Genomic DNA, 15,816 nt, shown 5'->3' on the forward strand with positions numbered 1-15,816 from the left:
AGTACTGCCCTTCCGACAGTGCGGCGCTCCCTCAGTACTGCCCTTCCGACAGTGCGGTGCTCCCTTGGTACTGTCCCTCCGACAGTGCGGCGCTCCCTCAGCACTGCACTGGGGAGTGTCAGCTTAGATTTTTGTGCTTCAAGTCTCTGGCGTGGGATTTGAACCCACAACCTTCTGTCTCAGAGGCGAGAGTGCTACCCACTGAACCACGACTGACACGGTAGGAGGGGGGGCTAAGGAATTCTCTACCCCAGAGAGCTGTGGAGGCTGGGTCATTGAATATATTTAAGGCGGAGATAGATAGATTTTTGAACGATAAGGGAGTCAAGGGTTATGGGGAGCGGGCAGGGAAGTGGAGTTGAGGCCAAGATCAGATCAGCCACGATCTTATTGAATGGCGGAGCAGGCTCGAGGGGCCAGATGGCCGACTCCTGCTCCTGATTCTTATTTTCTTATGATAGATCCTTGGGGGACTCCAGAGGTAACAGTGTGGGAGCCGGAAGGGAAGCCATTGCATCAGGCAGCGGGAGACACATAGACTGGTCAGTGCTGGGGAGCTGTCCATTCTGGTCAGTTCACTGGTTGGTGTGTGACTGGTGGCGTTACACAGCTGTCTCGATGATGCAGTGCAGCGTACCCACTTGATATGATTAATGGATTGGACAGAATGGTATCATGACCCTCGGCAGTTATTGGCTGCTGCTGTTGTTAGTGTTTGTAGGAAGGCATTAATCAAACCGCTGCTGGAAACCAATCCTCTGTAGGCTCCGATAAATTATTGGTCTCTCTCTCTCTCTTGCTCCGTCTGTCAGCCCGAGCTCGGAGCTGCCAGTTATATTCCCATCCGTTCAGCGATTACTTATTGTGTTTGCTGTCAGACAGGATGTCACCGCCAGACACCTGTCAGTCACGCCTGGCGGTCGGCGGACAGACGGCCCGTTGATGAGAGACACGGTGGGAAAGGAGCCACTCATCCCCCCCCTGCCACTTCGCCCCTCCCTCAAGGGGCGCTCTCGTCCACAAAGTGGCCAACCCCTCCCCGCCTACCTGCTTGGCCAAAGAGGTAGGTTTTAAGGAGGAGAGGGTGAGGCGGAGAGGTTTAGGGAGGGAATTCCAGAGCTGAGGGTCCAGGCGCGGCCGCCAATGGCAGAGCGATGAAAATCGGCAGGGGGGAGGGATGCGCAAGAGGCCAGCATTGGAGGAGCGCGGAGATCTCGGAGGGTTGTAGGGGCTGGAGGAGGTTACAGAGATAGGGAATGGAGGGGGGTGGCAAGGCCGGTGGAGGGATTAGTAAACAAGGAGGCATTGCCGGACCAGGAGCCGATGTAGGTCAGCGAGCACAGGGCAGGAGGGGGGGGCGGGGTGATGGGTGAACGGGGCTCGGTGCGAGTTAGGACACACGGGCAGCCGAGCTTTGGATGAGTTGATTATGACTACTTCCAGTTTACGTGATGTTTCGACTCGCCTCCGTGGCAGCAGCGAGATAGGAAGCCGTCACTTTACCCGGTGGAAACAAGCCACTGTCTTTCCATACAGATCCAATTAGGAAGATAGGAGCAGGAGGAGGCCATTCAGCCCCTCGAGCCCGTTCCGCCATTCAATTAAATCATGGCTGATCTGGTATCTCAACTCCACTACCCTCCTCGTTCCTTTGTTCGCTAATTAATTTCCCGACATTACAACAGTGACAACACTTCATAAAGCACCTCATTGGCTGCAAAGCGCATTGGGACGTCCTGAGGTGGTGAAAGGCGGCTGTAGAAACGCGAGTTCCTTTCCTTTCAGAGATTGCGAGCAGCTTTTCCCAACCAGCCGTCCCAAGACATGCCTCTTCGACGGAGTGTGCTGATTTGATCAGTTAATGAACTAGCCCCCACAGGATGCTAAACAACTTGCGGGGAGAAAGAAATTAATCATTTTGTGTTAAAGCGGGCAAGCTGCAGTCTGATGTTGGCAGATAACTGCATGCTCTGTTCGAACAGTCCTGCCGATCTCCTGTGTTTGTAAGTGAGAGGCCTAGGTGAAGGAGTGAAGCCTAACAGTGTCACCTCTGGCTCCGTTGGTAGCACGCTCTCTCTCTCTCGCCTCTGAGTCAGAAGGTTGTGGGTTCGAGCCCCACTCTGAGACTTGAGCCCGTAATCCAGGCTGACATACCCGGTGCAGTACTGAGGGAGTGCAGCACTGTCAGAGGGGCTGTACTGAGGGAGTGCAGCACTGTCGGAGGGGCAGTACTGAGGGAATGCAGCACTGTCGGAGGGGCAGTACTGAGGGAGCGCCGCACTGTCGGAGGGGCTGTACTGAGGGAGTGCAGCACTGTCGGAGGGGCAGTACTGAGGGAGCGCCGCACTGTCAGAGGGGCTGTACTGAGGGAGTGCAGCACTGTCGGAGGGGCAGTACTGAGGGAGCGCCGCACTGTCGGAGGGGCTGTACTGAGGGAGTGCAGCACTGTCGGAGGGGCAGTACTGAGGGAGCGCCGCACTGTCAGAGGGGCTGTACTGAGGGAGTGCAGCACTGTCGGAGGGGCAGTACTGAGGGAGCGCCGCACTGTCGGAGGGGCAGTACTGAGGGAGCGCCGCACTGTCGGAGGGGCGGTACTGAGGGAGCGCCGCACTGTCGGAGGGGCAGTACTGAGGGAGCGCCGCACTGTCGGAGGTGCAGTACTGAGGGAGCACCACACTGTCGGAGGGTCAGTACTCAGGGAGTGTCGCACTGTCGGAGGGGCAGTACTGAGGGAGCGCTGCACTGTCGGAGGGGCAGTACTGAGGGAGCGCCGCACTGTCGGAGGGGCAGTACTGAGGGAGCGCCGCACTGTCGGAGGGGCGGTACTGAGGGAGTGCCGCACTGTCGGAGGTGCAGTACTGAGGGAGCACCACACTGTCGGAGGGGCAGTACTCAGGGAGTGTCGCACTTTCGGATGAGACGTTAAACCGAGGCCCCGTCTGCTCTCTCGGGTGGATGTAAAAGATCCCACGGCCACTATTGGAAGAAGAGCAGGGGAGTTCTCCCCAGTGTCCTGGGGCCAATATTTATCCCTGAACCACCATCACTAAAAACAGATGATCTGGTCATTATCACATTGCTGCTTGCGGGAGCTTGCTGTGCGCAAATTGGCTGCCGCGTTTCCCACATTACAACAGTGACCACACTTCAAAAAAGTTCCTCATTGGCTGTAAAGCGCTTTGGGACGTGCTGAAGTCTTGAGCATCCCCCGATTTTAATTGGGGGCCGTGCCTTCAGCTGCCTGGGCCCTAAGCTCTGGAATTCCCTCCCTAAACCATTCCGCCTCTCTCCCCTCCTTTAAGACACTCCTTAAAACCGACCTCTTTGACCAATCTTTTGGTTCTCTCTCCCTAATATCTCCTTATGTGGCTCGGTGTTAAATTGTGTTTGATAATCGCTCCTGTGAAGCACCTTGGGTCTTGCTTTCTTTACAGTGTGGCCCCTGATTTTAAAAAAATAGAGCACACAGGAATGCGACACGAATAAGTTCAGCAACTTGTCTGTAGGTGAGATTCCTTGTTGGAAGCCCCACCCGTAGGAGAGAAGGCACGGTAAGTGGTGGTTAGAGGGGATCTCATTGAAACTTATAAAATTCTAACAGGACTAGATGCAGGAAGGATGTTCCCGATGGCGGGGGAGTCCAGAACCAGGGGTCACAGTCTAAGGATAAGGGGTAAGCCATTTAGGACAGAGATGAGGAGGAATTTCTTCACCCAGAGAGTGGTGAACCTGTGGAATTCTCTACCACAGAGGGCAGTGGAGGCCAATTCATTAAATATATTCAAGAAGGAGTTGGATATATTTCTTAAGGCTAAAGGGATCAAGGGGTATGGGGAGAAAGCAGGGACCAGGTACTGAAATTGGATGATCAGCCATGATCTCATTGAATGGCGGAGCAGGCTCGAGGGGCCGAATGGCCTACTCCTGCTCCTATCTTCTATGTTTCTATGTTAGGTGAACTTGGACTTTAAAAACCTGCAGCTGGCAGGGGGAAGGCGGGCGAGGCCTCCAGCAGGTTTAATGGCCTAAATCCGGGATGTTAAAGTACGTTCAGAATGAGAAGGAGTCTCCTTGGCAGCTCCTTTAAGCAGAGTCGGTGCCTCTGTTGCTGCTATTCCCTTCAGAGAACCTGCTAACATCTGTCCCATCCTCCCTCGGGTTAAACCAGCGCTGCACACAGAGACCAGATGCTGAGATTGAGAAAACCGCGGAGTTTCCTGGAGGTCAGAGACTTCGGGGAAGCAGTGAGCCTCTCGTGATGAAGGTGCCACTCAGCAAATAACTGCCTTTGCTTATATCTTGTTAAGAACATAAGAAGATAAGAATTAGGAGCAGGAGGAGGTCACACGGCCCCTTGAGCCTGCTCCGCCATTCAATAAGATCATGGCTGATCTTCGACCTCAACTCCACTTTCCCGCCCGATCCCCAAATCCATTGATTCCCCTAGCGTCCAAAAATCTATCGATCTCTGCCTTTAATATACTCAACGACTGAGCCTCCACAGCCCTCTGGGGTAGAAAATTCCAAAGATTCACCACCCTCTGTGTGAAGAAATTCCTCCTCATCTCAGTCCTAAATGGCCGACCCCTTATCCTGAGACTGTGACCTCTAGTTCTAGACTCTCCAGCCAGGGGGAAACATCCTCCCTGCATCTACCCTGTCAATCCCCCCTCAGAATCTTGTATGTTTCAATGAGATCACCTCTCATTCTTCTAAACTCCAGAGAGTATCGGCCCATTCTACACAATCTCTCCTCATAGGACAATCCTCTCATCCCAGGGATCAGTCTCGTGAACCTTCGTTGCCTGAACTCCCTCCACCTCCCCTTGAAGACACGGCCGGGGACTTTGGGACGCATTTCCAAAGAGCGCGCAACAGCCTTAAGTGGCCATGAGTCGTACGGTCGCAGAGCCTGGACGGTGAGTGTCGGCGGGCTGTTCGTCCTGGGAAGGCCTCGCAACTGCAGATGATCCTGCCCGGGGCCAACCTTCGAGCTTTTTAGCCGATGTTGCTGGACGGCGACCGGGAGCAGGAGGGGCTGGATGATTTCCTTCCTCCCGGCAGCCCCGTCCCCGTCCCCATTACTCAGACAGATTTTTGGTCAGAGCTACTGACCTTTGGTTTGAAGTATTTTGACTTGTTAAAGGTTATCTACATCCTCGGGAGCCTACAGTCAACAAGGGCAGACATCGATGACGAAGTCCAACACCGCCTTCAGTCGCCTGAGGAAGAGAGTGTTTGAAGACCAGGACCTCAAACCCGGCACTAAGCGCATGGCCTACAGAGCAGTAGTGATACCTGCCCTGCTGTATGCCTCAGAGACATGGACCATGTACAGCAGGTACCTCAAAGCACTGGTGAGGTACCACCAATGCTGCCTCCGCAAGATCCTGCAAATCCATTGGCAGGATAGGCGCACTGTCAGTGTTCTTGCTCAGGCCAACATCCCCAGCATCGAAGCTTTGACCACGCTCGATCAGCTCCGATGGATGGGTCACATTGTCCGCATGCCCGATACGAGACTCCCAAAACAAGTGCTCTACTCGGAGCTCTGACACGGCAAGGGAGCCCCAGGTGGGCAGAGGAAACACTTCAAGGACACCCTCAAAGCCGCCTTGAAAAAGTGTAACATCCCCACCGACACCTGGTAATCCCTGGCCCAAGACCGCACAAAGTGGGAGAGAAGCATCCGGGAAGGCGCCGAACACCTCGAGTCTCTTCGCCGGGAGCAAGCAGAAGCCAAGCGCAGGCAGCGCAAGGAGCGCACGTCAACCCAAGCACCCCACCCACCCGCCCCTTCAACCACCGTCTGCCCCACCTGTGACAGAGACTGTAGGTCCTGCATTGGACTCATCAGTCACCTGCGAACTCATTTTTAGTGTGGAAGCAAGTCATCCTCGGTTCCGAGGGACTGCCTAACAGGAAGAAGACATGCCCAGTGTAAGCGGACAGTTAACAACCACATCCAGCCATCGGTGTGAGTTGCAGATCAGGAGTAGCGGAACATGAGTGTTACACACCCAAGTGGATTTAAAGGAAGAAATAACAACAGAAAATGCTGGAAATACTCAGCAGGCCAGGCAGCATCTGTGGAGAGAGAAACAGAGTTAACGTTTCAGGTCTGGGACCCTTCATCAGAACTGGAAAAAGCTGGAGATGTTAAAGGAAGGGTCTCTTCATTGTGGATCTGGTGACGGGTCACACTGGGACCATTAAACCTGTGTCACATCCTGACTGAACTGTTGGGCTTTTTTCTGCATATTCGCTCCGCTGTGTAAGATGACACTCCATCGTGCCTATGCTGGCTCTTTGAAAGAGTAGGCCAGATCACCAACAACGATGAGTCAGCCTACAAGGAGGAGGTCCAGCATCTCGTGAAGTGGTGCGCCGATAACAACCTGGCCCTTAACATCAAGAAAACCAAAGAAATCATTGTGGACTTCAGGAAGTCTAAAGGCGGAAGTCACACCCCCATCCACATCAATGGAGCTGTGGTGGAAAGGGTGGACAGCTTTAAGTTCCTCGGAGTCCACATCACGGAAGACCTCTCCTGGCCCCTCACTACCTCCTCTCTGGTGAAGAAGGCCCAGCAGCGCCTATATTTCCTAAGGAGGCTGAAGGGATGTAACCTGTCACCCCTGATCCTCTCTAACTTTTACCGCTGCGCTATTAGAGAGCATCCTGACAAACTGTATCACAGTATGGTATGGCAGCTGTAGCTACTATGACCGGAAAGCCCTGCAGCGGGTAGTCAAAACTGCCCAACGCATTACCGGCACCCGGCTACCGACCATAGAGCACATATACCAGAAACGCTGTCTACGGAGGTCACGGTCCATCATCAAAGACCCTACCCACCCCAGCCACAGTCTGTTCGCCCTCCTGCCATCTGGGAGACACTACAGATGCATTCGCACCCAAACGACCAGATTTAGGAACAGCTTCTTTCCCAGGGCTGTCATCCTACTGAACTCCACAAATAAACTCTAAAGCCTGCACATCTGCCAATGCACTTTATTATGGTTATGTTTATGTTAATGTATTACAAGCCAAATGTATGTTGAATGTTTAAATATCTTAATCCAAATGTACACTCTCGGGAGCCGCAAGCCTACATTTCGTTGTACTGCACTTGTGCACTAACAATGACAAAAGTTGATTTGATTTGATTTGACTAGTCCCACTCTTCCCCCTGCTCTTTCCCCAGAGCCCTGCAAAACATTCCCCTTTAATATTTCTCCAATTCCCCTTTTGAAAGTTATGATTGAATCTGCTTCCACCGCCCTTTCAAGCTCCACGTTCCTGATCACAACTCGCTGAAAAATGATCTCCTCATCTCCCCTATGGTTCTTTTGCCAATTATTTGGTGCCCTATCTCTGAAAAAGCTGACCCCTTAGACCCATTGCCCGGCCCCCTCCCCATATCTTCTAATTTTTGTTTTCCAAATATTAATCGACTTCCCTTTCAAAAGTTGTTACTGAAAGAAAGACTCGCATTTCTCCAGCGCCTTTCACGACCACCGGACGTCCCAAACGCTTCACAGCCAATGAAGTACTTTTTGAAGTGTGGTCATTGTTGTAGTGTAGGAAACGCGGTAGCCAGTTTGCGCACAGCAAGCTCCCACAAACAGCAATGTGATAATGACCCAGATCATCTGTTTTTAGTGATGTTGGTTGAGGGATAAATATTGGCCCCAGGACACTGGGGAGAATTCCCCCTGCTCTTCTTCCAATAGTGGCCATGGGATCTTTGCAGTCCACTTGAGAGAGCAGACGGGGCCTCGTTTTAACGTCTCATCCAAAAGATGGCACCTCCAACAGTGCGGCACTCCCTCAGCACCGCCCCTCCGACAGTGCGGCGCTTCCTCAGTACAGCCCCTCCGTCAGTGCGGCGCTCCCTCAGTACTACCCCTCCGACAGTGTGGCGCACCCTCAGTACTGCCCCTCCGACAGTGCGGTGCTCCCTCAGTACTGCCCCTCCGACAGTGCGGTGCTCCCTCAGTACTGCATCTCCAACAGTGCAGATCTCCCACAGTACTGCCCCTCGGACAGTGCAGCACTCCCTCAGTACTGTCCCTCTGACAATGCAGCGATACCCTGTACTGCCCCCCCGCCAGTGCGGCGCTCCCTCAGTTCTGCCCCCCCGCCAGTGAGGCGCTCCCTCAGTACGGCCCCTCCGACAGTGCGGCACTCCCTCAGTACTGCCCCACTGACAGTGCGACACTCCCTCAGTATCGCCCTCCGACAGTGCAGCATTCCCTCAGTACTGCCCCTCCGACAGTGTGGCGCTCTCTCAGTACTGCCCCTCCGACAGTGCGGCGCTCCCTCAGTACCGCCCTCTGACAGTGCGGCATTCCCTCAGTACTGCCCCTCCGACAGTGTGGCGCTCCGTCAGTACTGCCCCTCCGACAGTGCGGCGCTCCGTCAGTACTGCCTCTCCGACAGTGCGGCGCTCCCTCAGTACTGCACCTCCGACAATGCGTGGCTCCCTCAGTACTGCCTCTCCGACAGTGCGGCGCTCCCTCAGTACTGCCCCTCCGACAGTGCGGCGCTCCCTCAGTACTGCCCCTCCGACAGTGCGACGCTCCCTCAGTATCGCCCTCCGACAGTGCAGCGTTCCCTCAGTACTGCCCCTCCGACAGTGTGGCGCTCTCTCAGTACTGCCCCTCCGACAGTGCGGCGCTCCCTCAGTACCGCCCTCCGACAGTGCGGCGTTCCCTCAGTACTGCCCCTCCGACAGCGCGTGGCTCCCTCAGTACTGCCCCTCCGACATTGCGGCGCTCCCTCAGTACTGCCTCTCCGACAGTGCGGCGCTCCCTCAGTACTGCCCCTCCGACAGTGCGGCGCTCCCTCAGTACTGCAGTGGGAGTGTCGGCCTAGATTTTTGTGTCCAATTCTCTGGAGTGGGACTCGAACCCATGACCTTCTGACTCATGTAAAGTAACTAACGACCCTGTGTGTTACAAAAACATGTCCAAACCTCTCCCTTTGTTCCTTTGCGGCTGATCTTGAATTCATGCCGCCTAGATACCAACTCACTGCGGTAATACCTTTCCCCAATTTACCCCTTCTATCCCACTGTCTCCGACAGTTAACTGATAGTTAAGTCGTTATGCTAAAGGAACAAACAACAGTAAGGAAGTCTTGCTACAATTGTACACGGCCTTGGTGAGACCACACCTGGAGTACTGTGCACAGTTTTGGTCTCCTTATCTAAGGAAGGATATACTTGCCTTGGAGGCGGTGCAACGAAGGTTCACTAGATTGATTCCTGGGATGAGAGGGCTGTCCTATGATGAGAGATTGTGTAGATTAGGCCGATACTCTCTGGAGTTTAGAAGAATGAGAGGTGATCCCATTGAAACATAAAGATTCTGAGGAGGATTGACAGGGTAGCTGCTGAGAGGATGTTTCCCCCTGGCTGGAGAGTCTAGAACCAGGGGTCACAGTCTCAGGATAAGGGGTCGGCCATTTCGGACTGAGATGAGGAGGAATTTCTTCACTCAGAGGGTGGTGAATCTTTGGAATTCTCTCCCCCAGAGGGCTGTGGAGGCTCAGTCGTTGAGTATATTCAAGACAGAGATCGATAGATTTTAGGACTCCAGGGGAATCAAGGGATATGGGGATCGGGCGGGAAAGTGGAGTTGAGGTCAATGATCAGCCGTGATCTTATTGAATAGCAGAGCAGGCTCGAGGGGCCGAATGGCCGGCTCCTGCTCCTATTTCTTATATTCTTAAATCTAATCTAAACAGGCTCCACTTTAACCCACTAAGCAGCATTATCGGAGATCCGATAAGGCTCCAGCTCTTTACAGCGTGGTATCATTGCCCACCCAATATGAACAGGGGATGTGACCGCGATGCAGAATACACAAGCAGGGAGTAATTCCATCCGGAACGAAGCAGCCAGTCAAAGTGAAGCCATGATGATTGTCTGCTGCCCCCTGGGGGCCAGGTTTATTACTGCCTGTAATAACAGAAAATGCTGGAAAAACCTCAGCAGGCCAGGGCAACAGCCGTGGAGAGAGAAACAGAGTTAACGTTTCGGGTCGAAACCCTTCGTCAGAACTGAGAAAAAAAAGGCAGGAAATTAAACAGATTAAAAAGCAAGTTTGGGGGGGCTGGGAAATGGGGGGGGGATGAAAGATCAAAAGGGAAGGTCTGTGAGAGTGAACAGACATTACATAGAAGGTCGGAGCAGGAGTAGGCCATTCGGCCCCTCAAGCCTGCTCCACCATTCAATGCGATCATGGCTGATCATCCAAATTCAGTACCCTGTCCCTGCTTTCTCCCCATATTCCTTGATCCCTTTAGTCTTAAGAAATATATCTAACTCCTTCTTGAATATATTTAATGAATTGGCCTCAACTGTCTTCTGTGGTAGAGAATTCCACAGGTTCACCACTCTCTGGGTGAAGAAGTTCCTCCTCATCTCAGTCCTAAATGGCTTACCCCTTATCCTTAGACTGTGACCCCCTGGTTCTGGACTCCCTCGCCATCGGGAACATCCTTCCTGCATCTAGTCTGTCTAGTCCTGTTAGAATTTTATAAGTTTCAATGAGATCCCCTCTCATTCTTCTAAACTCTAGCGAATATAAGCCTAATCAACCCAATCTCTCTTCATATGTCATTCCTGCCATCCCAGGTATCAGTCTGGTGAATCTTCGCTGCACTCCCTCCATGGCAAGAACATCCTTCCTCAGATAAGGCGACCAAAACTGCACACAACACTCAAGGTGTGGTCTCACCAAGGCCCTGTACAACTGCAGCAAGCCATCCTTGCTCCTGTACTCAAACCCTCTCGCTACGAAGGCCAACATACCATTTGCCTTCTTAACCGCCTGCTGCACCTGCATGCTTACCTTCAGCGACTGGTGCACAAGGACACCCAGGTCTCGTTGCACTTCCCCTTCTCCCAATCTATTGCCGTTCAGATAATAATCTGCCTTCCTGTTTTTGCCACCAAAGTGGATAACCTCACATTTATCCACGTTATATTGCATCTGCCATGCTTCTGCATTAAGAGATATTCAAGGCGAGACGAGATGGTAAAAGGACAGGTAAAGAGACAAAGGATGGCTCTAGATGAAGTGTGAAATGCGCTGGCAGAGTGAGAGACAGCTGCCAAGTGGGAGAGAAAAAAAAGGAAAAGGCACAAAAAAAATGTGTGGATAAAAAATATATTAAAATATAATAGGGGCCGAGGTTATGATCTGAAATTGTTGAACTCGATATTGAGTCCGGAAGACTGTAAAGTGCCTAATCGGAAGATGAGGTGCTGTTCCTCGAGCTTATGCTGAGCTTCCGTGGAACAATGCAAGAGGCCGAGGACGGTGAGGTCTGAGTGGGACCTGTAGCTGGGACCCAAACAGAAGTCACCAGGTTCGTGTTAACATTGCGATCGCACTGAAACGCTGCCAGGATAACCACTTCAGCAACATCTGCCGCCCCACCCCCACCCGACTCGCGCCAAGTCCGTCAACCGCCTGCCAACCCAAAGCTGGGCTTTCAGCAAACGGGCATCGCCAAGCCTCGGCTCTCTCCGCGGGCGAGCTGTCCGAGCAGCGGCATCCGCTGCCTCGGTGCGGGCTCTCCCCTCCAGGTCCAGCAGCAGGCCCACGGGAATGGGTGCGTGGAACCGGATGCTTCCCAATACCATTGGTCGAGAAACGCCACGGCATGATCAGCGAGGGCAAACCGGAAAAGAAAGAAAGACTTGCATTTCTATAGTGCCATTCACACCGTCCCAAGCCGCTTCACAGCCAATGCAGTACTTATTTTGAAGTGTAGTCAGTGTTGTAATGTGGAAAACGCGGCAGCCAATTTGCGCACAGCAAGCTCCTACAAACAGCAATATGATAATGACCAGATCGTCCATTTTTTAGTGATGTTGGTTCAGAGATAAATGTTGGCCCCAGGACACCTGGGAGAACTCCCCGTGCTCCTCTTCCAATAGTGGCCGTGGGATCTTTTACGTCCACCTGAGAGAGCAGACGGGGCCTCGGTTTAACGTCTCATCTGAAAGACGGCACCTCCGACAGTGCGGCGCTCCCTCAGTACTGCCCCTCCGACAGTGCGGCGCTCCCTCAGTACTGCCCCTCCGACAGTGCGGCGCTCCCTCAGTACTGCCCCTCCGCCAGTGCGGCGCTCCCCCAGTACTGCCCCTCCGACAGTGCGGCGCTCCCCCAGTACTGCCCCTCCGACAGTGCGGCGCTCCCCCAGTACTGCCCCTCCGACAGTGCGGCGCTCCCCCAGTACTGCCCCTCCGACAGTGCGGCGCTCCCTCAGTACTGCCCCTCCGACAGTGCGGCGCTCCCTCAGCACTGCCCCTCCGACAGTGCGGCGCTCCCTCAGCACTGCCCCTCCGACAGTGCGGCGCTCCCTCAGCACTGCCCCTCCGACAGTGCGGCGCTCCCTCAGCACTGCCCCTCCGACAGTGCGGCGCTCCCTCAGCACTGCCCCTCCGACAGTGCGGCGCTCCCTCAGTACTGCACTGAAGTGTCAGCCTGGATTTTTGTGCTCAGGTCTCGGGAGTGAGGCTCGAACCCACAACCTTCTGACTCAGAAGCGAGTGTGCGACACGCTGAGCCGCAGCCAGATTGCAGAGTTGGATCGCATGCTTCCCTTCTCTAAAATGGCAGAGCTCAGATTTTGATAGCTGGCAGTGTTCCTGCCTTAATTATGTAGTTAAACACATGGCGGCAGTATGAAGACAGCTTCTAAAACCGAGGCGGCCAGGCTGACTGAGCAGATCCAAGGACTTTAATTCATTCACTAAATGTCAGGTTATTCAATTGGTCTAGGCAGTCCTTGTTCTCAGCCAGCCCATCTACATTGTTAACCTTGACAGGTTGCTGCCCCCAGTGCCTCTGGGTCAGTGTGTTGTGGGCTGGAGCCCCTCGTCAGTGCTTGATTCATCACCGAGGCACACACTCCAGTGCAGACAGACACTGTAGGGTAGTCAGATACCATCTACAAGGCACGAGTCAGGAGTGTGATGGAAAACTCTCCACTTGCCTGGATGAGTGCAGCTCCAACAACACTCAAGAAGCTCGACACCATCCAGGACAAAGCAGCCTGCTTGCAGTCCTGGTCGCCACACTGTAGGAGGGATGTGATTGCATTGGAGAGGGTGCAGAGGAGATTCACCAGGATGTTACCTGGGCTGGAGCGCTTCAGCTCTGAAGAGAGACTGGACAGGCTGGGGTTGTTTTCCTTAGAGCAGAGAAGGCTGAGGGGGGACCTGATTGAGGTGTACAAAATTATGAGGGGCGTAGATAGGGGGGTCAGTAACCAGGGGGCATAGTTTCAAGGTAAGGGGCAGGAGGTTTAGAGGGGATTTGAGGAAAAACTTTTTCACCCAGAGGGTGGTTGGAATCTGGAACTCACTGCCTGAAAGGATGGTAGAGGCAGGAACCCTCACAACATTCAAGAAGCATTTAGATGATCACTTGAAACGCCATAGCATACAAGGCTACGGGCCAAGTGCTGGAAAATGGGATTAGAATAGACAGGGCTTGATGGCCGGTGCGGACACGATGGGCCAAGGGCCTTTTTCTGTGCTGCATAACTCTATAACTCTATGTATTGGCACCCCATCCACCACCTTAAACATTCACTCCCTCCACCACCGGCGCACCGTGGCTGCAGTGTGTACCATCTACAAGATGCACTGCAGCAACTCGCCAAGGCTTCTTCAGCACCACCTCCCAAACCCGCGACCTCCACCACCTAGAAGGACGAGGGCAGCAGGCACACGGGAACACCACCACCTCCAAGTTCCCCTCCAAGTCACACACACCATCCTGACTTGGAAATATATCGGCCGATCCTTCATCGTTGCTGGGTCAAAATCCTGGAACTCCCTCCCTAACAGCACTGTGGGAGCACCTTCACCACACGGACTGCAGTGGCTCAAGAAGGCGGCTCACCACCACCTTCTCGAGGACAACCAGGGATGGGCAATAAATGCTGGGCCTTGCCAGCGACGCCCGGATCCCATGAACGATTAAAAAAAACTCTCCAGTATAGTCAGACACGCTGGTGTAGTAATGAGGACATGCATTGTTGGAGATGTTGAATCGAAGTCCTGAGGGCCTCGCGAGATGCATGTTAAAGGGGAAGACGCTGGGTTAGAAGGACGGGACTGAATGAGCCAGAGGACTATCTTGTAATCTCCATGTGTGGTGGGAAGGGGTATTTCCAACCGCGAGGGGGAGCAGCCATTTATATTGAAAAGAGAAGGCGGAGAGGTGACCTAATAGAGGTCTTTAAAATTATGAAAGGTTTTGATAGAGTGGATACAGAGAGAATGTAGTTTCCACTTGTGGGGAAGAGCATAACTAGAGGCCATCAATATAAGATAGACACCAAGAAAGCCAATCGGAAATTCAGGAGAAACTTCTTTACCCAGAGAGTGGTGAGAATGTGGAACTCGCTACCACAGGGAGTGGTTGAGGCGAATAGTATAGATGGATTTAAGGGGAGGCTGGACAAGCATATGATTATTTTTCTTCTCTCTCTCACATGGCAGCTGTCGATCATTCTGCCAGAGCCATTTACACTTCCTCTAGAGCCATCTTTTGTTTCTTAACTTGTCCCATTACCATCTCCTTTTGCCTTGCACCATCTCTTAATGTCTCTTAATCTCGCCTGCCTTCCATCCTATCTCAGACCTTCCCTTTTGTTCTTTCCTCCCCCCTTTCCCAGCCCCCACACCTGCTTAAAAACCTGTTCCATCGCCAACTTTTTCCAGTTCTGACGAAGGGTCATCGACCTGAAACGTTAACTCTGTTTCTCTCTCCGCAGATGCTGCCTGACCTGCTGAGCATTTCCAGCATTTTCTGTTTTTATTAAAGCAGATGAGGGAGAAGGGAATAGAGGGTTCCGCTGATAGATTTAGATGAGGAAAGACGGGAGGAGGCTTGAGTGGAGCATAAACGCCGGCACGGATTGGTTGGGCCGAATGGCCTGTTTCTGTGCCGTATATCCGATGTAATCCGATACTGCTGGTGGATGAGATAATGTCTGTGGCTCTGGAGTTTACCAGACTCTGTGTTGCTTCGCACTGTTACCTGTGACTCACTAACACGCTCGGGCACCAGGGCGAAACGTTAATAACTCACTGACTCCGCAGGGAGGTCGGGGGGGGGGGGGGGCGGGGTGGGGTTGGTGTCACATTGTCTACCAGTTCAGTGAGTGAAGGACTGCGTGTTGTGTGTGTGTGAGTGCGAGCTTACTGTCGCTCCCATCCCCTCGCTGCGCAGGGCCGGAGCTCCGTCTGGCTGAGGAAGAGGTGCCGGAGATGACATTGATCCCGAAAGCTATTCAATCAGATAAAGATTATTGTCTGGAATTGCCTTCAGAGGCACAGTCAAGGACACCGGGGAAGGTCACTGCAGGAGAAAGACTTGGGGGGGAGGTGGGGTTAATCATCCAGTCAACTTGTGCTTGAGTGCACTAAATACACCAGTGCTAAGGAGAGGAAAATTAATCAGACATACAGAGGGCGTTTCTTTAACAGCTTTCCTTTCTCGTGACATTTCTGCTCATCGATGATGAGAAATCGAACCCTTTCGGCTTGGGCTCCCACGGCAGGACCAGATGAATTGAATGCAGACCGACGCTCTCTCCCTTCTCCCCCTAAACCCACGCCGGCCGCCCTGTGGCGTTCCCCGGCCGCAGATCGCCGGTTCGCTGCCGGGAATCGAGCGGGTAAGCCAGGGCCGGCAGGCCCGGCGCAGGGCTGAGGGAGGCACTGCGCGGCCAAAGGTGTACATTCCACCGAGGCCCCCGTCTGCCCCCTCAGGTGGATGT

Source organism: Somniosus microcephalus, unplaced genomic scaffold (genome assembly GCF_052327205.1).
Source record: "Somniosus microcephalus isolate GS21.2 unplaced genomic scaffold, FLI_Smic_1.0 unresolved_chr2, whole genome shotgun sequence".
In the NCBI taxonomy this organism is placed as follows: Eukaryota; Metazoa; Chordata; class Chondrichthyes; order Squaliformes; family Somniosidae; genus Somniosus; species Somniosus microcephalus.